Source organism: Canis lupus, chromosome 19 (genome assembly GCF_048164855.1).
Source record: "Canis lupus baileyi chromosome 19, mCanLup2.hap1, whole genome shotgun sequence".
Taxonomy (NCBI): domain Eukaryota; kingdom Metazoa; phylum Chordata; class Mammalia; order Carnivora; family Canidae; genus Canis; species Canis lupus.
In genome coordinates, this window is record NC_132856.1 from 4,043,628 (window position 1) to 4,065,703 (window position 22,076).

At 41.2% G+C, this 22,076-nt stretch overlaps 1 long non-coding RNA gene across 1 annotated transcript in view; it reads right to left on the reverse strand.

Annotated features, from left to right (window-relative positions):
- The window catches only part of LOC140609726 (uncharacterized), a 41,952-nt gene that overhangs the window by 1,284 nt on the left and 18,592 nt on the right, over positions 1-22,076 (reverse strand). The gene's annotated exons all lie outside the window — the stretch shown is intronic.

Sequence of the window (22,076 nt, forward strand, 5' to 3'; positions counted from 1 at the left end):
GGAGACTCAATCCCGGGTCTCCAGGATCACACCCTGAGCCAAAGGCAGATGCTCAACCGCTGAGCCACCCAGGCGTCCCATCCGGGTTGAGATCTTAACTCCCCCATCACCCCCATGTGACTTGTGCAGAAAAGAAAGGAGAAGTATGATATCAACTCTTGCGTGGGAAAGGGGAGAGTACATGATTAGCCACCGCAGTGGGCACTAGCTCATAGCACAACTCAGAATACTGGAAAATGTTAGACACGGAATTGCCATATGACCCAGCAATGCAACTCCAAGTTATGTACCCAAGGCACTTGGAAACTTGGGGACAAGGAGACTTGTCTCCACACTGACATTTGTGCATCAACGTTCAAGGCAGCATTATTTTTATTTATGGTGGCCGAAAAATAGAAATAATCCAAATGCCAGTCAACTGGTGAACAGATAAACAAACTAGTCTGCCCCTACAGTAGAATATTATTTGGCTATAAAAAGAATGAAATGCTGATTCATACTACAACATGGAAAAGCAGAACAACAGCAAATGGGTATACCAGGGTTTTTAGTATATTCATATATATTCAGAGTTATGCAGCCACAATTACAATCTAAGTTGAGAAGATATTAATACACCCCCCCCCCCCCCGCCCAAAAAACCCTGTACCCATTAGCAGTCACTCTACATCTCTCCTTCCTCCCAGCCCTGGCAACCACTAATCTACTTTCTGTCTCTATTATGAAATTTTCATATAAAGGCATCCATACACTCTGTGGTCTTTTGTGACTGGTGTCTATCACTTGCTATAACGTTGGCAAGGTCATTCATATGTCAGGAACTCTTTGCAGCCTCTTAGGCAGGCTGTTCAGTTGCCCCAGTTCTGCTCTCTGAGTGGTGATTCCTGCCCCTCCTTCTCTGTGTCTGTGTCTGAGGTGGGCATTGGGGCTCTCATCTCTTTAGTAGCTAGTTCCTAATAGTGCAGATTCCAGACATTAGAGATTGCTTAGATTCAGTCATAATATCACAGAGTCTTGTGTTGTTTGTTTGTTTTTGCCAGATTTAGAGTTTTTCTGGTAGTGCAAACCCATCAAAAAAGTATTAGGTTCTCCTCCCCCCCTTTATTTCTTCACAAAAACATATTGTGGAGGATATCAGGCACACAAAAGATTAAGCAGAAAAATATAAAAAATGTACCCAATACCCAGATCAAGCATTAAAATATCACCAGTAGGGCAGCCTGGGTGGCTCAGTGGTTTAGTGCCTGCCTTCAGTCCAGGGCCTGATCCTAGAGACCCAGGATCAAGTCCCACGTCAGCCTCCCTGCATGGAGCCTGCTTCTCTCTCTGCCTGTGTCTCTGTCTCTATCTCTCTTTGTGTCTCTAATGAATAAATAAATAAAATCTTTATAAAAAATAAAATAAAATAAAATATCACCAGTATAATTGAAACACAGGAATTCACTACATGAAGAAAAAACACAGCTTTTTTTGTAACTTTGTGGTAGGGTGAGATTCTCTAAGCATTGCACAGAGAGCAGAAAATAAAGAAAAGGATTGATTCACTGGACTACATAAAAAGTTCCAACTTCTGTATAGTGAAAGATACTATACACAAACTTAAAGGACAAACAATAGACTGAGAAAGGGTATTTGCAATCCTTATAATGAAGCAACAGTCAATATCTATAATATGCAAAGTGTTCCTAAAAATCGATAAGGAAAAGACAAACAACGCAATAGAAAAATAGGCAATTTGCACAAGAAGAAATATAATGGTCAATAAACATATGAAAGGAAAGCATGCCTTCATTTATAGTCAAATAAATGATAATTAAAAACAACAATGAGGTACCATTGTTCATTTAGCAGATGGGCCACACACAAAAAATTATACAAGTAACAAGAGTGATAACATCCATTGATAGTGAGCCTATCAGAAAGCAAGCACCCTCCTCTATTATTGGTGAGAATATAAATTGATGCAACTTTTAGCAAGAGCAATTAGCAAGGATCTACCTAAATTTAAACTGTGCTTACCCAGTCACACACTTAGTGATATGTCATGCAGAAATAGTAGCACATGACAAAATAAATATACAAACATTGTTAGCAAAAGTCCTGATGTGCTGATAGGGAATATTGTCCATTGTTTATTTCAAGTGGAGAAAAACAAGTTATAGAATAATAGATGTATTATAATTCCATTACTATTTTTTAAAACCTTATATGATAATGTGTGCATGTATTCCTTAGGGTTGTCTATGAGCAGCATCATTTAAATTATAACAACAGATATATATCTTTCATAATCCAAAAAACAATAAGGACTTCCAACAATCTAATAAAGAATATGTAATAAGTATGTGATTTAAAAATAATAAAAGGGTACTTATTTCATTTTTTTGGTAGATGGTGCCTTTTGTGTCCTATTTAAGAAATCTTTGCCTAATCCAGTGTCACAAAGTTTTTTTCCTATGGTTTCTTCTAGACTTTTAAGAGTTTTTAGCTCTTACATTTAGATTTATGATCTCTTTGAGTTAATTTTTCAGTACAGCAAAGTTCTCTTTTCCCATAAAGATATTCAATTATTTAAGCTCTAAAACTATATTACTATATGTTTAAAAAGCAGCATTTTTCCCCATTGAATTACTTTGGTATCTTTGTAAAAAAAAAATCAATTGACCATATAAGTGTAGATCTATTTTGGGACTCTTTTTCATTGATCATTTCATTGGTTTATCCTAATATCAGTATCACACTATCTTGATTGCTATAGCTTTATAGGAAGTCTTGGAATAAGATTGTGTGAACCTTCTGACCCTGTTCTTCTATTTCAAGATTATTTTGGTTCTTTTAGGTTTTTTGCATTTCTACATAATTTTGTAATTGGGTTGTAAGTTTACCTCTCTCTTTTTTTAAGATTTATTTATTTATTTATTTGTGAGAGAGAACTTGCTTGAGCATGTGCAAGTTGGGAGACGGGCAGAGGGAGAGAATCTACAAGCAGACTCCTGACTGAGCATAGAGCCCAATGTGGAGCTCCAGCTCAGGACCCTGAGATCATGACCTGAGCTGAAATCAAGAGTCAGATGCTTAACCAACTGAGCCACCCAGGCACCCTCAATTTATCTCTTAAAAAAGCCAGGATTTTTATTGGAATTGTCATGAATGTATAGATCATTTTGAGGATAATTGTTACCTTAATAATATGGGATCTTTTGACTCATGAATATGATATAGAACTCCATTCGGCTAGATCTGTTCTAACTTCCCTGTGTAAGATTTTGTAGTTTTGAGTGGACACATCTTACACATCTTTTACTAAATTGATTCCTACATATTTTATCTTTAATGATATCATAAATTATTTTTTAAATTCCACTTTCCACTTTCTCATTGATATAGAAATATGTGGAGAGGTGCCAGGGTGGCTGGTTCAGTTAAACGTCTATCTCTTGATCTCGGCTCAGGTCTTCAATTCAGAGTTGTGAGTTCAAGCCCCACATTAGACTCCACACTGGGCATGGAAACTACTTTAAAAAAAGAAAAGAAAAAGAAAAACGTGGATTTTTGTATGTTGATTTTTATCCTGAAAATTTGCTTTTATTCATTGTTAGTTCTAGTAGCTTTTTAAAAAATTATTATTCCTGAAGCCTGTGGGTAGCTCAGTCAGTTAAGCATCTGCCTCAGCCCAGGTCCTGATCCGAGGTTCCTGAGATGGAACTCCACATGGGGCTCCCTGCTCAGCGGAGAGTTTGCCTTTCTCCCTCTCTCAAATAAATAAATAAAATAATAAATAAATAACAAAATAATAAGAATAAAAATTGTTCCCTAGCGTCTTCTGTGTACACAATCGTGCTTTTGCACGTAAAGACAATTTCACATCTTTCTTTCCTGTGTGCCATTTATTCCTTTTCCTTATCTATTATACTGGCAAGGACCTTCAGTATAACTGTTGACTTAAATTTGTGATAGCAGACATCTGTATTTTCCTAATCTTAAAACTGAGTGTTTCATGTTTGAGTATGATGTTAACTAAGGATTTTCATGATGTCCTTCATCAGGCTGAAGAAGTTCCCTTCTGTTCCTAGTTTGCTGAGAATTTTTGTTGTAAATCAGTGTTAAATTTTGTCAAATGCTTTATTTGTATCTTTCAACAGAATCATATGGTTTCCCCCTCTTATTCTATTAATATAGAGGGTTACATGAGTTGATTTTATGAATCTGAAAATCACCTCTGCATTCCTGGGGTAAACCCCACACGGTAATGATATATTATCTTTTTTATATGTTGCTATATTTAATTTGTTTAAGTTTTGTTAAAAACTTCTGCATCTATGTTCATGAGGGATTTTGGTCCATACTTCTCTTTCCTTGAGATATTTTGTCTGCTTTGGGCATAAGGGTAATACTTGCCTCAGAAAATTAGTTGAGAAGTGTTCCTCCATCTTCTATTTTCTGAAGTAGCTTGTACAGGATTTACATTATTTTTTTCCTAAATATTTCCCTTTAGGAAGGTTTTTTTTAAGTTTTTTTTAAAATATTTTATTTATTTATTTGAGACAGAGCAAAAGCAAGAGTGATTACAGAGGGAGAAGGAGAAGTAGACTTTCTGCTGAGCGGAGAGCCTGATGCAGGGCTCAATCCCAGGACCCTGAGATCATGACCTGAGCCAAAGGTGACAGACACTTAACCTACTGAGCCACCGAGACACCCAGTAATTTGTGTCTTTCAAAGAAATAGTGCATTTCATCTAGGTTGTCAAATTTACTAGCACAAACTTATTCATAATATTTCTTTATACTCCTTTAAATACCTATCAGTATCTGTAATGATGTCTCTTTTTTCATTCTGATATTGGTTATTTGTATTTTTTCTCTTGATCAAGGTAATCATAGGCTTACCAATTTTATTGATCATTTCAAAGAACCAGATTTTGGTTTTCATTGATTATTGTGTTTCTATTTCCTGTCTCATTGATTTCTGCTCTTTTTTGCTTCCTTTTTTCAACATTTTGGGCTTAATTTATTCTTCTTTTCCTAATTTCTTAAGATTGAAATTTAAATCAAGCCCCAGACTAGAAAAAGATATATATGATTAGAATTTGTATCCAGAATTCATTTCTTAAAGACAACTCCTGTGACTCAATGATAAGACTAATTATCTGATTATTTTTAAATGGACAATTTGAACAGCCACTTCAGAAAATGGTCAACAAGGACATGACAAGATGCTCAATATCACTTGTCTTCAAGGAAATGCAAATTAAAGGCACTTTACAATATAAAAATATTTTTGTATAAACATAAAAATTTTGTAAAATACGGACTCCTGGGTGACTCAGCGGTTGAGCTTCTGCCTTTGGCTCGGGATGTAATCCCGCAGTCCCGGGATCAAGTCCCACATTGGGATCCCTGCATGGAGACTGCTTCTCCCTCTGCCTATGTCTCTCCCTTCTCTCTCTGTATCTCTTATGAATAAATAAATAAAATATTTTTAAATTTTTTTGTAAAATATAAAAATATTTAGTGGGTGAAAATATACCCAGTAGAGGGAAAAATAAAATAAGACAAAAAAGAGATTGAGAGGACTCATAAGGGACTCTTTACTATAGGAAACAAACTGAGGGTTGCTGGAAGGGGAGATGGGTAGGGGGATGAGGTAACTGTGGGATACGTACTAAGGAGGGCACTTGATGTAACGAGCACTGGGTGTTACATGCAACTGATGAACCACTAAATCCTACCTCTGAAACTAATAATACAGTATATGTTAATTAAATTTAATTTAAGTAAAAAACTAAAAAAAATACCCACTAAAATGGCTAAAGTTAAAAAGACTGACAATACCAAGCGTTAAAGATGAAACAGAGCAACTAGACTTCTCACACATTGCTGATGGGGATGCAAAATGGTTTGGTCACTTTGGGAAACAGTACAGTAATATTTCATAAAGCTAACCATACACTTAACCATGTTACTCAGCAATCCTACTAGGTATATACACAAGAAAAATAAAAATGTATGTCCACATAAAGACTTTCACATAGGGGCGTCTGGGTGGTTCAGTGGTTGAGCATCTGCCTTTGGCTCAGGGCGTGATCACAGGATCCTGGGATGAGCCCCATATCGGGTTCCCCGCAGGGAGCCTGCTTCTCCCTCTGCCTGTGTCTCTACCTCTCTCTGTGTGTCTCTTATTAATAAATAAATAAAATCTTAAAAAAAAATTTCATGTAAATATTCATAATCCATAATAATCCCAAACTAGAAACAACCCATATGTTCATTATCTGGGGAATAGATAAACAAATTGTGGTTATCCATACTATGGAATATCAGCAATAAAAAGAATGAAACATTAATTTATACAATGACATAAATTAATTTAAAAACGTGCTAGTATGCAGTGATAGAGAGCAGATCAGTGGTTTCTTGAGTTGGAAAAGGGAACTACTGCAAAGGAACACAAGGATAATGTTTAGACTGATGGAATTGTTCTAGATCTTGATTATGGTGGATGCAACATAACTATTCAATTACCAAAATTCATCAAACAGTACATCTAAAATGAAAGAAATTTATTGTTTGTAAATATACCTCAATGAAGTTATTTTTTAGACTTAAAAATTTTGGGGATCCCTGGGTGGCTCAGCAGTTTAGCACCTGCCTTCAGCCCAGGGTGTGATCCTGGAGACCTGGGATCGGGTCCCACATCGGGTTCCCCACGTGGAGCCTGCTTTTCCTTTTGCCTCTCTCTCTCTGTGTCTGTCATAATAAATAAATAAAATCTTTTAAAAAAATAATAAACTTAAAATATTTAATCCTAATAAAAAAGGAGTTTTCCTTCTTGTTCTTCTTGTTCTTGTTTGTTTGTTTAATCTTTTTAGTTCACCTTAAGGTGAAGTAAGTTTTTCTCACTTTCTCCTGGGAGAAAAGTTGGTCAACCAGAGAATCTAAATATATGCTTTTGTCCTTCAATTGTTGAATGGATAAACACACTGGTATAAGCATATGATGGATTATTACTCAGCAAGAGTGGTAGGGAGAATAATGGTCCCACACAGATGTCCACATCCTAATCCCCAGAACCTGTGAATGTGTTACCTTACATGGCAAAATGGGCTTCACAGCTGTGATTAAGGATTTTGAGATGGGAGGATTATCCTCGATTATCTGGATGTGTCCATGTGTAATCATGAGAGGAAGGTAGGAGGGGTCAGTCAGAGGAGAAAGCTGTTGATGCTGGAAGCAGTGACTGGAATGAAGATAGAGGAAGAGGTTATGAGCCAAGGAATATAGGTAACTATTAGAAGAAAAGTCCAAGAAATGGATTCTCCCCTCATAGCTTCCAGAAATAACCAGCCTGCCAACACCTTGATTTTAGGACTTATGAACTCTAGGACTATAAGATAATAAATTTGTGTTGTTTTAAGTCACTGTGTCAATTTGTTACAGAAGCAGTAGGAAACAAATACACAATAAAAGGAATAAACCGATACACACAACAACATAGATGAATTTCAGTTATGCTAGATGAAAGAAGCTAGACTGTTGATGGAGATGTGGAGAAATAGGAACCCTGAGGAGGTTGCCTGGCTGGCTCAGTGGAGCATGCAACTTTTGTTCTCAGACTGTGAGTTGGGGCCCCATGTTGGATATAGAGATTATTAAAAATAAAATCTATAAAATAATAAATAGGAACCTTCATACACTGTTGGTGGAAATGCAAATTGGTGCAGCCACTGTGAAAAACAGTATGGAGGTTCCTCAAAAAATTAAAAACAGAATCAGCATACAACCTGGTAAATCCACTGCTGGGTATTTATCCAAAGAAGACAAAACACTAATTCAAAAAGATATGTGCACTCCTATGTTTATAGCAGCATTATTCATAACAGCCAAGATATGGAAGCAGCCCAAGCACCCATCGGTCAATAAATGGACAAAGAAGATGAGGTATATATACCACACACACACACACACACACACACACACACACACACCAGAATATTACTCAGCCATAATAATGAAATCTTGCCATTTGCAACAATGTGGATGGACCTACAGGGTATTATGTTACATGATATCAGTTAGTCAGAGAAAGACAATGCCATATGATTTCACTCATATGTGGAATTTAAGAAAGAAAACAATTGAACAAAAGGAACAAAAATAAGGAGAGAGAGAGAGAGAGAGAGAGAGAGAAACAAAGAAACAGACTTAACTAGAGAACAAACTAATGGTTACCAGAGTGGGGGTGGGTGGAGGGATGGGTGAAATAGGAATGGGGATTAAGGAATGCCCTTGTGATGAGCACTGGGTGTTGTATGTAAGGGTGGAATCACTATATTGTACACCTGAAACTAATACTACTCTGTATGTTAGCTAACTGGAATTTAAATAAAAAATAAGAAGAAAGCTAGACTCAAAGGTCATATACGGTGTGACTCCATTTATATGACATTCTGGCAAAACTACAGGGACAGAGACAAGATTAGTAGACCCCAGCCCAGATCAGCAGAATGACCCAGTTACCCCTCCCAACTTGTGAGCAATAATAAATGGTTGCCACTTGAGGTTATTAAATCTTGGAGTGGTTTCTTACCCAGGAGAAGCTAACGGACTGGGGGTGGAGGGAGCCTAGGATGAGATCAGGGGCTTACTACTGACACCAATCTTATCCCAGGATCGCAGGAGCAGAGAAACAAGGCTCGGGGTAGGGCCTGGGGACCAGTCTGCTTCTCCTTCCCTTAACGGAAGCTGAGAGAGCTCACCCTACCAGAGTCCCTGGCCTCTGCATCCTTGGACAGCACCCTATCTCTGATATACCTGTGGCTCCTGGCCAGTCCTACTTCCTGAGAGCCTGCCTTTCCCACCATAGACCTCCTCCTGGACCTCAGGCTTCCCTTGCACCTAGGGCACCTGCTGGTCCCAGAGGTGGCATGGGCCCGGGCCAGGTGACTGTGTATTACTTCTTGCCAGCACACAGCTCTGTACAGGGCAGCACCAGAAGCCACATGTCTCTCAGAAGCCACTATGGCTAGGGGAGCTGCCTCTACCTGTCTACCCTCCAGGAGGGCAACCTCCCATGAAGCAGAGTTAGCAGGCTTCTGATGGGCCACAGAACTGAGAAGCAGGCAGCTCTGGGGAAGCCCTCAGGTGTCGGGGGCACAATGTGCTCTTCATTCAGAATTTAGGAGCTGACATTCATTGACTGCTTACTATTCCAGGTATCTTATCTCTGTTATCTCATTTCATTGCTACAATATTCTACAAGTCAGATACTATTTTATGCAAACTTTACAGATGGGGAAATTGTGGCACAGACAGGTTAAGAAACCTATCTGACAATATCACACAACTCTTAAGAGTGCAGCCAGAACGTGAGCCTAGAGAGTCTTGCTGCACAGCTGGTGCTCCCAACCATGGTGCCACCTGCCCCAGCCCCCACATCTTAAATCTGACTTACTTCCAACTCCAGCACAGGCATCATTCCCATATAACAAGATAGAGGAAGGCAGCCAGGGCCAAGGTTAACTCCATGACCAGTGGCTAAGAGGAGCAAGCACAACAGTGTTGAGGATAGACCCCAGAGCCAACATCCTTTGGTTCAAGTCTGCTATTTATGTATTTTGACACCTTAGCCAAGACGTTTCACTAACCTGTGCCTCAGTTTCCCCATCTGTGATGATTTTATGTATCAACTTGGCAAAGCTATAGTCTTGGTTTTCAATCAAATGCAAATCTAGGTGTTACCTTCGGGGTATTTCATAGATGAGATTAAAGTAGTCCATAACTGGTTCTTCTAAGTGAAGGAGGTTATCGTCAATAATTGGGGTGGGCCTGATTCAATCTGTTGAGAAATCTTGAGAGCAGAATAAAGGCTTTCTTTGTAGAAGCCTTCCACCTTGTGTCTCGCAGCTGCTGTTTCAGTCTGTCCTTCCTGAACACTTGCCCTAAGGATTTGGGGCTTGCCCAACCAGCCCCAACATCACATAAGCCAGTCCCTTGCAATAAATCTCTTACTGAAGATCTCTCACTGGTTCCTCCCTGACTGAACCCTGGCTCATAGACCATAGATACTACCTACCTTCTTCATGGGACAGTGGTGAAGAGTAAATGAGTTGATATAAAGTGTCTAAAATTAGGCCTTATATAAAGTGAGCTCTAGGAAACCATACATACTACAAAGAGGCTACAAAGCATACATTTTATGATGACCTTTGATGCCCAGGTCAGACCTTGCCCGATACTGCTAATTACCGAGGGGCAAGGGGCTCGTGCCTGTTAGCACCCATCAGCCCCTATCCTACCACATAAACTGAGCTGATGAGCATCCAACCGTACAGGGCTCCTTGGCTGCCCAGTGACCCTGTAGCTGAGACAGTGAGGGAACCAGGGTCTCACTGTCTTTCAGATATACTGCTCCCTGTGCTCACCTGAGCTACATGGGCTGTTTATAGACCTCCCACTGTGCATCCTATCTAAGCTCAGATGTCACTGCTTCAGCCAGACTTGTCTTGCCACCCTTCCTAAAATAACAGCCCCCAGTCAGCAACATCTAGCAAACTGTCTTTAACCTATCAATATGAAAAATTTGAAACACACACAAGAGTAGAGAGATAAGATAAGATGACTCTAGGCCACAGTAGACAGAATAACGCCCCCACCCCATCTCCAAGATGTCCATATCCTAATTCCAGACCCCAGGGAATATGTTACTTAGCAAAAGAGACTATACAGATGTGATTAAGGTTAAGGACCTTGAGGTGGGAGTTTATCTTGGTTTACCCAGATGGGCCCAATCTAATCACATAAATCCTTAAAAGCAGAGAGCCTTGCTTGTCTGGCTATAGTTAGAGAAAGAGATGTAACAGTAGGGTTGGAGATGCAATATTGCTGGCTTTGAAGACAGAGCAAGGGGCCACGAGCCCAGGAGTGCAGGCAGCCTCTAGAAGCTGGAAAAGACAAGGAAATGATTCTTTTTTTTTTTTTAAGATTTTATTTATTTATTCATGAGAGACACAGAGAGAGAGGCAGAGACAAAGGCAGAGGGAGAAGCAGGCTCCATGCAGGGAGCCCGATGTGGGACTCAATCCCGGGTCTCCAGGATCAGGCCCCGGGCCAAAGGCAGGCGCTAAACCACTGAGCCACCCAGGGATCCCAAGGAAATGATTCTGTGCTAGAGCCAGAAAGAGAACAACCCTGCTGATGCTGTGTTTTAGTTCAATGAGACCTGTGTCAGATTCCTAACCTACAAAACTATGAGATAATAAGTATGTGGTGTTTTAAGTCCCTGGATTTGTGGCAATTTGTTACAGCAAAAATAGAAAAGTAATTTCCCCTCTGTACCCTTCCCCAAGTCTCAATGATGATCAACAAACAGCCATCCTGAACACTCCACCTCACCCACCTCACATACTCTCTCCCCTGGGCTATTTTGTTTTCTTTTGTCTTTAAGATTTTATTTATGTGTTTGACAGTGAGAGAGAGAGAGAGAGAGAGAGAGAGAGAGAGAAGAGAGAACACAAACAGGGGAAGCAGCAGGCAGAGGGAGAGGGAGAAGCAGGCTCCCCACTAAGCAAGGAGCCCAACCACACGGCCAGGACCTGGGATCACAACTCGAGCCAAAGGTGACACTTAACCAACTGAGCCACCCAGGTGTCCCTCCCCTGGGTTATTTGTTTGTTTGTTTTAAATATTTTATTTATTTATTCATGAGAGACACACAGAGAGAGAGGCAGAGACACAGGCAGAGGGAGAAGCAGGCTCCACGCAGGGAGCCCAATGTGGGACTTGACCCCAGTCTCCAGGATCACGCCCTAGGCCAAAGGCAGCACTAAACTGCTGAGCCACTGGGGCTGCCCTCCCCTGGGTTATTTGAAGCAAATCCCAGACATCACATCATCTTATTATCTGGAAAAACTTCAATATGTATTTAGGAAAGATAAGGGCTTTTAAAAACATCACCACAATAAAGTTATCACACTTTAAAAAATCAACAGCAATTACTTAGTAATATGAAATATCTAGGCTCAGGTGTCCCTGATTGTCTCATAATTCTTATTTTACTGTTTGTTTGAATAAGGATCCAGATAAGGTCTGTATATTGCAGTGGATTGATACATTTTTCAGATTTCTTTTAACCTGTGATGCTCCTCTTTTGTTCCTTGTAATTTACTTCTTGCATTTTGCTAATTTGAATCCCTGTTGGTGTCTTTTACCATGCTCCTCTCTCTATTTTCTGTTAGAGCCTGATGAGATTCAGCTTTGATTTTGGGGGCAAAATTCTTTCATAGATGGTGATGTCTACTTTCTTCAGGGACACATAACATCTAGATGTCTCTCCTTTTGTGATGTTGGTAGCCACTAAGGATAGCTGCCCAGATCTTTTACTTCATTACTGTGTACACACTGATGGTCTTCTAATTCTATCATTCTTTCATCATTCATGAGCTGACATACTTCTATCAAGGCACGCTTCCATTCATCAACCATTGGATGGCCCTGAGGGGCACTTTGTATAGGAAAGATAGATCAAATGCTTACTTCTTTCCCTGTTTTAAAAACCAGTTTTCAAAAAAAAAAATAAAAATAAAAATAAAAACCAGTTTTCAAACTAATGAGTTGGTTCCCTAGTGTTCTCCAGTGGTGTTGGGTGAGGTGGTTGTTGTTAAGTATTAAATATATGTTTGATATAAGTTGATTCTGAGCCTAGAACTAAACTGCCATATAGTTGGTACGTTGGTACTAAAAAAAAAAAAAAAAGGGTTTCCTGATTCATGGGACTCACACCAAGCCCACCAGGAAGAGGAGAGCTAAGAGGGGGTGAGAGCACCATGGGAAGCCCTGGCAGGGAAGGAGATTCCCATCAACAGAGACTATCCAGCCACCAATACCCCTCAGTACATCTCTGGCACTGAACTGGCAAGGGAAGATAAGCATCCCACACACCAATTTACCTGATGCACCCAGTCATTTATTCATCTGTGGTGTAAGGGAGAAAACCCAAAGTCTTCAGTCAGAGAAACCAGGCACTGAGCCCTGCTCTGACACAAGCCTCTCCAAAACTCAGTTTTCTCACCTATGGAAGGAGAATAAGAGTTCCGGCTTTGTGGGGTTGTTATGGCAATCAATTAATGATTTCCATGCCACTCAGACTGAGCATCTTCTGGGTACAGATGATTGAGTATAGCCTCTACAGCCTGAAGAACTCCCACCCTTGTTGGAAGGCACGTCCCAGAGGCACAGGGAAGGTCAGTGAATGAAAGCAGGCATATGGCATGCAAATGACTCCAGACACAGACTAGCTCTTTACCCAGACGATTTCCCTTTCCTTCTGCACACTGGCTAGACTCTATTTTCCAGCCTCCCTTCTAGTCATATGGGCCATGTGCTTGAATTCTGGGCAGAAGTGATGTCAGCAGTTTCCAGGCCAGCTCTAGAAAAGCCTCAGGCCCCATTCCTCTACTCTCTCTGCCCAGCTGGATGTTGGTCAGCTGGGACAAATTTGGAAACTCCCTGTCCAAGAGGGCTGAACTTCTGTCAGCCTGGACCCCAAATAGCAGCACAGAGCTGAGCCTCCACCTTCACCACACCCCAAGCCACTGAATGGAAGTCATAAACTATTTTTTGACATTTATCTTTCGTTTATATGAAAGGCATTTAGATTCCTAGTTAATTTTTTTTAAGATTCATTCATTCATTCATTCATTCATTCATTCATGAGAGACACACAGAGAGAAAGAGAGGCAGAGACATAGGCAGAGGGAAAAGCAGGCTCCATGCAGGGAGCCCGACATGGGATCACGCCCTGGGCCAAAGGCAGGCGCTAAACTGTTGAGCCACCCAGGGATCCCCCAGATTCCTAATTTAAATCCAAACTGTGTATCTTTGTAATTCCCACAAGTCTGATTCAATAGTGGCAAGGTCAGACATTTAGGAGAAAACCATCATATGAGTAGAGAAAATCTCACACATATCTTTTCTCAGGATGAATTTTCCATCAGTAATAATAAGTGCCAAAGAAGGAAGGCGAAGAGGTATTATTTGGAGCATTGAAGATGGGACTTCTTATCTTGGATGTTAGTAATCTAATGGTATTACTATTACAGTGGTCACTAGGGTGCAAAGGGCTCCTGCTAGTAGAAGAAATTTGCAGATACAATATGAAAGCGGAAGATCAGAAGAGGAAAACAGGACAGATGCTATATCAAAACCAAAAGAGGTGGATGGGGGGAATGGGTGAAATAGGTGATGGAAATTAAGGAGTAGACTTATAAACTTCTATCACATTAAGCTCCTAAGATCTGTAAGAGAAGTTAGTGTGACCTGCGCCAATCAGAGATTGATAGGGAAGGGGGATATTAATTGGCATGTGTTCAGAGAAGGAAGTGCTCTCTAAGTTCAGAGGCAAGCTCAGGGATATGGGCCCACTCTGGACCTCAAAGGATGAGTCAGAGGAGAGAAGGTGCTGAGAGCAGGGCAGGAGGACCACAATAAACAAAGGAGCAGGTTTGGGTTATGGACTGGCAGGAGGAGAATCAGGGAGAAAAGAGTATAGACCTGAGGTTGGAAAAGTAAATTTATTCTGGACTTTCTCATGGGACACTGAGGAGCCACTGACAGTAATTGAGTGAGGGAGCTACATGATCAGATTTGAACTTTGGAAGGACTGCTTCCCCATAAAATTGAAACTAACCAGTGGTGTGCCAGGGCGGGCTCATACCAACTCACAAGATTGATAGTTAAATGTATTGGAAATCTGTGAGCCAATAGTTAAGCACACCACTATTAAAAATTAAATTACATAAACTTATGATTAATTTATATTAAGAATAGAATTTTTAAAATACTCGATTTATCACTTCCTGTTTTATTACCTTTTATTATTATGTATATGTCTTGAGATTGTGTATATTATGTCTTTGTGGTGGAAATGCCATACAGTGATGCATAGCTCTTCCCAACTCTGCACTTGGCAACATCATGTCACTTGAAATCAGCTGTGGAAATTGGCAAGCACTACTAATAGGGGTTTTTATTTTATTACACATTTTCTACCACACCCCTGCATATGACTCAGAAATTTTACTTTTTGGTACCTGTCATAGCTCTGTGTTTAGTAACTGTGTGACCTTGGACATGTTCTCTCTCTCTCTCTCTCTCTTTCTCTCTCCCTCCCTCTCTCTCTCTTTTTATTTATGACAGAGAGAGAGCGAGCGCGCATGGCGCGTGGCGGAAAGGGAGAGGCCAGAGAGAGAGGGAGAAGCAGACTCCCCACTGAGAAGGAAGCCTGATGTGGGGCTTGATCCCAGGACCCCAGTATCATGACCTGAGCCCAAGGCAGATGCTAACCAACTGAGCCCCCCAGGGGCCCTTGCACATGTTTTTAACCTCTCTGGACTCAGTTTCTTCCTCTATAAAATGCAAATGACCTCTACGTGGAGTAGATGTTGTGATGTGCTGCTTAGGTCTCCTTCAAGACCAAAGCACTAAAAAAAAAAAAAAAAAAAAGACCAAGGCACTTCCACAGAAGCTGGGAGTATCCCTTCTGGGGTGGGGGATTCCCTTTGCTGAAGGGAACTCCCTGACTAAGGATGTCTAGAGTGTTGGGAGAGGAGCTGGGGTCTGGTGCTGGTGGTGGTTGCACAGAGAGGAAAGTGGAGTCCAGGAGGAGGGTGCCAGCACTACCAGAAATGCAAGTTCAGTCCACAGAGGAGGTGAATTCAGTTTTGGATGTTGCAGTGGATGATTTTAGGGCTCTGCCTCAGACCCCCTTTCCTGAGCCAGTTCACCCAGCTGTTGTGAGCCTTGCCTGCTAAGACTCACTGCTGCCCCTTCTCTGCAGCATCACAGAATAACTCTTATCTGATGACATCCCTCTCTGTGAGGCAGCCCAATACAGATGACAACCTGACACAGGTACTAAAGGCCAGTGCCTTGACTCAAAGGAGGGACTAGCTTTGTGGTGCCATTTATGCCCCAGACTCCTCATGGTATCAGACTGAAGTCCTATTTTACCTGGGAGCGCCCTCTTACTCACCTCTTTTCCCCACCTGGCCCTGCTCTCCTCTTCGCTTCCAGGGTTCTTCCGAGAGCATTCCCTCAATCAGCCACAGACACCCAAATCCCTGTCTCAGGCTCTGCTTCTAGGAAACCTGATCTGAGACAGAGGTCTAGGGTCTGTGTTATAGACTTGGAGGGAGGGTTCCTGAGGCTATTGGACACACAGGAGCTCAGGAGAGAAGTCCATGCTGGGAAAAGTGAGTAGGAAGCAACCTGCCTCCTCATACTTCATTCCTCCATGACATGCCAAGAGAGGACATATCTAAATGTGAAGTAGTTACAAAATCATGGGGCTGGCATTTCTCTCCTTTTATGGGTGAAGAAGCCAAAGACCCAGGGACACCTCTGAAAGGGTAGAGAAGAGAAATGCCCTGCTGTCTTTCCCAGGACGGTGTCCCTCAGAAGAGGCCAATCTGCCAGCAAGAAAAGAAAGAGAAGGACAAAAGAAAGAGAAAGAAAGAAAGAAAAGAAAGAAAGAAAGAAAGAAAGAAAGAAAGAAAGAAAGAAAGAAAGAAAGAAAAATAATTTTCTGAAAATTTTACCAAATATAGCAATTTATCTACTTGCTCTAAGAACACTTTTAAGGAGTGTGTTCCTCTTGCAACTATACTTGTCTTATGATAATGGAAATATGGCCTTTAGTGAGTTGATCCTTATGCAAATTGGCTGCTCAAAAGAGCCATCCTTAACGGATGGATTTGGGAGAAGTGACCCAGAGGTGCTCTGTTCACACTCAGAGGAAAGCTGAAGGCCAGTACTGCCCATCAAAGAACGGGCCCTGTTCCCAGCCTTGGTAAGCCCGTTTCTGCAGGCAGATTGTTGAAGCCTTAAATCCAACTCCCAGAACTCAACTCAGGGTTCCATGGAGCATTTCTCCCCTGGAAAGGACCCTGATTGGGAATATAGAGGCTAATTCAGGGACTCACAGACTCTAGCTGGAAGTGCCCTAGAGCATCCTTAAGAACAACCCTTCAGAAAGTCAGAGAGTCCTTCACTGACACCTCTACCACGTGGTCTTCTAGACGCTGCTTGCCTGTCTCCTACCACGTGGTCTTCTAGAAGCTGCTTGCCTGTCTCCCTTGATGACAGGTTCCCTCCTTCTGAGAAGTCTCTTCAGAGCTCTAAGGAAGGTCTTCCTCACATAATGTTGAACCCAGTTTTCTTGAAATTCTTCCTACAGCTTCTGAGACCACAGCCCCAGCAAGAAAACCCTGTAGATTTTGGAAACAGAGATGTGAAAGGCCCAAAAGGTGGAATCTTAAACCAGAAGTAAGGAAAACTGAAAACTCACTCAATTGAAACCACAAAATCCTCAAAGCTCATTAAGGGGCAACACTGGCTATATCCAGAATTGGGGTAAGAGGATGAAAAACATAAAGTCTATACTCAGCCAAACTATCTACCAGGTATGAGGTAAATAAACACATTTTCAGACATGAAAGTTTTTTTTTAAATTGTCTTCTACGTAACCCTTTTCAGAAATTTTTGGAGGATGTGTTTTACCATAATGAAGGAGGAAACCAAGAGAGATGAGGGCGCAGAGATGACTCCTTGGTTAGCACAGAGGAAACAAAAGAATCAACAAGGATGAGAAAAATGAAGAGAAGGGATCCCTGGGTGGCGCAGCGGTTTAGCGCCTGCCTTTGGCCCAGGGCGCGATCCTGGAGACCGGGGATCGAATCCCACGTCAGGCTCCCGGTGCATGGAGCCTGCTTCTCCCTCTGCCTGTGTCTCTGCCTCTCTCTCTCTCTCACTGTGTGCCTATCATAAATAAAATAAAATAAAAATAAAAAAAAAATAAAACTAGCCTTCCTGAAAACACTCTTTAAAAAAAAAAAAAAAAAGAAAGAAAAGAAAAGAAAAATGAAGAGAATCCCCAGGCCCCAGACATGTACCAAGTCAGGGGAGAAGGAGCTATCCAGATTGGAGCAAGCCTAAGGGCTTCAGGGGATGTGTTACCAAGAAGTAAACTGAAAGAATGTGTGATGCATTAAACATCTTAATAAGGCAGCTAGACTATCTGCTGAGAGTCTGAAGTTAGTAGTAAATGTACATCGAAAACCAAACAAAGAGAACAGAAACCAAGACAGACCAACTCCAGGGGAAAAAAAGAAAATTGTAGAAGAAAGAAAATCATTTATTTCAAGCATCATTATTTCAATCATTTATTTCAAAGCATCATTTATTTCAAGCAGTGTTTACATACTCATTATAATGATCTAACCAAAGTTATGGTCTAACTGCAGGGAAAGATTGGGAGAAAATGGGGTGGGTGGAGCACTGGGGACAAGAGGGCATTAAATCTTCATCTTACATGACAATTTAAAGCTGATATTCAAGTAGCAGAGCAAGTATAGGATTTAGAGATATGGAGGTAAATATTACAAGAGTAAGTCAGGAGCTTGGGTGGCTCAGTTGGTTAGGCGTCTGACTCTTGGTTTGGGCTCAGGTCATGATCTCAGGTTTGTGAGTTTGGCCCCCTGCCCAGCAGGGAGTCTAGTTCTCCCTCTCCCTCTGCTGCCTCTCCTGATCATGTGCACTCTCACTCTGTCTCTCTCTCAAATAAATAAAAAAAAATTTTTAAGAGTAAGTCAGGACATTTGAAAGAGACAACTTGGAAAGAGAATGCAATTTCTCCTAAAAAGTCGTGCAGAATTATTTGACTCTTTGAATCAGTATATGTAAAGCTTGGTTAAAATTTTCAATGTTAAAGAAAGAAAAAAGGAAGATGTATGGACATTTTTGATAGCTATTTGGCAACATCTAGGAGAGCTGAAATTTAAATGCCTTTCTTTTTTTTAAGATTTTATTTATTTATTCATGAGAGACACACACACACACAGAGAAAGAGAAAGAGAGAGAGAGAGAGGCAGAGACACAGGCAGAGGGAGAAGCAGACTCCCTGCAAGGAGCCTGATGCGGGACTCAATCCCAGGACCCTAGGATCACTACCGAGCCAAAAGCAGATGCTCAACCACTGAACCACCCAGGTGTCCCTCAAATACCTACTTCTTGCTGAGTTGTGAAGATTGAAGTAGAAACTTTGCCTTTCATAGTGCCTGGAACACATTAAGCCCTCACTACATGATGGGATTGGGACACCAAGGACTGCTTCCTATTCCCCACCCCAGCATCACCTGTCACTTCCTTCTCTACCCTTCAGCTTGCATCCATCAGATGACTTGCAGCTCCTTGGTTGTGCTGTGGTGGGCACTGTTGGTTGCCTACTGTATTCGTTTCCTCTTGCTGCTATAACAAATGGCCACAAACTTAGCGGCTTAAAACAACACAAATGTCATTCTCCTACAGTTGTGGAGGTCAGAAGTCTGAAATGAGCTTCACTGGTCTAAAGTCAAGGCATTAGCAGTGCAGTTCCTTCTGAAGGCTATGAGGGGAAAATCTGTCTCCCTGAAGTTCTCTAAGTGGCTTCTTAAGAGGTGCCTGTATTCCTTGTATTGTATTCCTGTATTCCCCTTTGTCCCATCTTTAGAGCATGTCACTTCAATATCTGCCTCCTTGCTATGCTACTTCTCCTCTGACTCTGACTCCTCCTGTATCTCTCTTATAAGTACTGTTGTGATTACCTCAGGCCCACTGGGATAATCCAGGATAATCTCCCTAACTTCATCACATCTGCAAAGTCTCTTTCACTATATATAGAAACCAAAATTTACAGTTCTGGAAATGAGGATGTGGACATAATTAGAGGTCATTATTCAGCCTATTGCAGTTTCTTGGCCCTCAAAGATTCACGTGCATCCCACACAGAAGGTACATTCACCTCATCCCAAGGTCCCTAAACCCATTAAATCCACTATCAACCCCAAAATCTCACCTAAGTCTCATCAGCTCTAAAGTTCCAAATTTCATCCTTTAAGCTAACCTTCGTGGTTCCTGGAAATTAGGATGTAGATATATTTATGAGGTCGTTATTCTGCCTACCATACCTATGAACCATCATTCTTCTCTTTCTGTTCTTGTAATCAAATCCCAAATTTGCCTATGTATTGGGAAGCCACGTACTTGAGAGGGACTGGTTCTCTCTCTAGCACCAGGGGTCTAGCCTAGATTAATCCTCTAATAATTCTGTTCTGTGGCAGAGACAGCTCATTGTTCCTTAATATTCATTTCCTTCTTCTTCCTGTAGTAACTGTCCAGAATAAAGCCTAAATTACTCAGCCTCCTTTGCACCTGGAGGTGGACATTTGACTTAGTTGAACCAATGAGAAATGAGCAAAATCACATCTGAACTTCTGAGTCATGCCCTTAAGGGAAAGTGGAATGCCTCCAGTACCTCCTGCCTTTCTAGTTGGTTAAACAAAGACATGCTGGGAGAAGTTGGCATAGCCATCTTAGATCACAAGATGAAAGCCACAATTTAAAGATGGAGGAGGCATAAGATAGAAAGAACCTGGGTCTCTATTAATTGTGGACATAGAAATCAGCCTAGGACTACCTACTTGGACTTTACCTTGAGAGAAAAATAAACATCTCTTTTGTTTAAGCCACTGTTATTTTTGGATGTTTGTTACAGCCACTAAGCTTGAGTCCTATGTTGACTAGGCATGATCATATGCCATAATTGTGGCCAACCAGACACGCCAGGTGGTCTTCTGGACTGCTTCTAGAAAATGTTTTCCTCTGTCCAAAGGTGCACAAGGAAGGAACCCTCTCTCCATCTGGCTTTTGGACATTGCTGTGTAAAGCTATGAATCCTGTGGCTGATTCAGTCATCTGCTGACCTTGAAGAGCCAATCCTAGGAATGAAAACTACGTTGCCAAGGCTGGCAAAGGGGAAAGAGGGGCAGTCCAGGGGTATTGGATGCTGTCCCTGAGCCTTTGTATAAACCTACTCAAGAATGCCTACTTCCAGACTCCCTGTTACATGAGATAATGATGGTCTAATGTGTAGGCCACCTATAGCCAGTTTTTCTGGTGCTTCCAGCCAAAGAAATTCTATTTGGAGACATTCCTCAGTAGCTCATGGAGCCTCAACCAAATCATCCCAGGCTCCATGCTGGAGGAAGCCTCAAGATTTTGCACTCTTCCTGCCTTGGTGAAAAGATCTAGGATCTCCAGTCTCTATCAGATCCCTCTCTGGCCAGGCCTACCAAGGGCTGTGAAATCTCCACTCCTCCCAACGTCAGGATTTATCTGGTATCTATCAGTCCATTAAGCTGTATGAGAGCTATTAAATTTCCTGAGTCTTTCTTCCCTTATCTGCAGAATAAGTTGCCCCTCTTGCAAGATATTTGTGTGAATTAAATTAGATAATGGATTATTTTTAAAGTTTGTCATATGTCACTTTATCCTACTAGAAACTGAGTTCTTCTGCATAAATGAATGACAATATTGATATAATCCCCAGAACCTATGACAAGGTCTAACACCAAGCAGATACTCAGAAAATATTTACAGATGAACTTTAGATATGACCAGTCAGGCCACAGCAGTTCTCTAGAGGCACAATAATTGGTTCAGAGTTGGCTGAAGCCAAGCCAACTGGGCCAAGCAAAGTGAATCCCAAGACTTTTGCTTAGGCAGCTGGAAATTAGATTCACTTCCCACTCAATTCTTCAACTGTGGAGGGTGTTAGCTACACCAGACTGCTGTAGCTAATTTGCCACACAAAAGGAAAGACTGTCTGAGTGTGGAATCTCATAGAGAAATCAGACAGTTTTGATGTTTTGATGACATAATTTAAGACCCTGAATCAAACCATACCTGAAGACCACTCTTAGGTTTTCCAGTTACATGAAGCAATATCTCCTTTTCTTTTTTTTAAAGATGGTTTGGGATTCCCAACTGCTATGATGAAAAACAGAATGCCACTTGGTAAATAGATCAGCCCAAATATACGTATGAAATCACTTCTGCTGAATGATTTAGTACAACTGCTGCTGGCTAGTACTGATTTTGTCCTGCCTGAGTTTAGATAGATGGTTGCTTTTGCTGTGGAAATTAAAAGGCAATTAGATGGGGGCCCCAGGGTGGCTCAGTCGGGTAAGCGTCTGAATCTTGACCTCA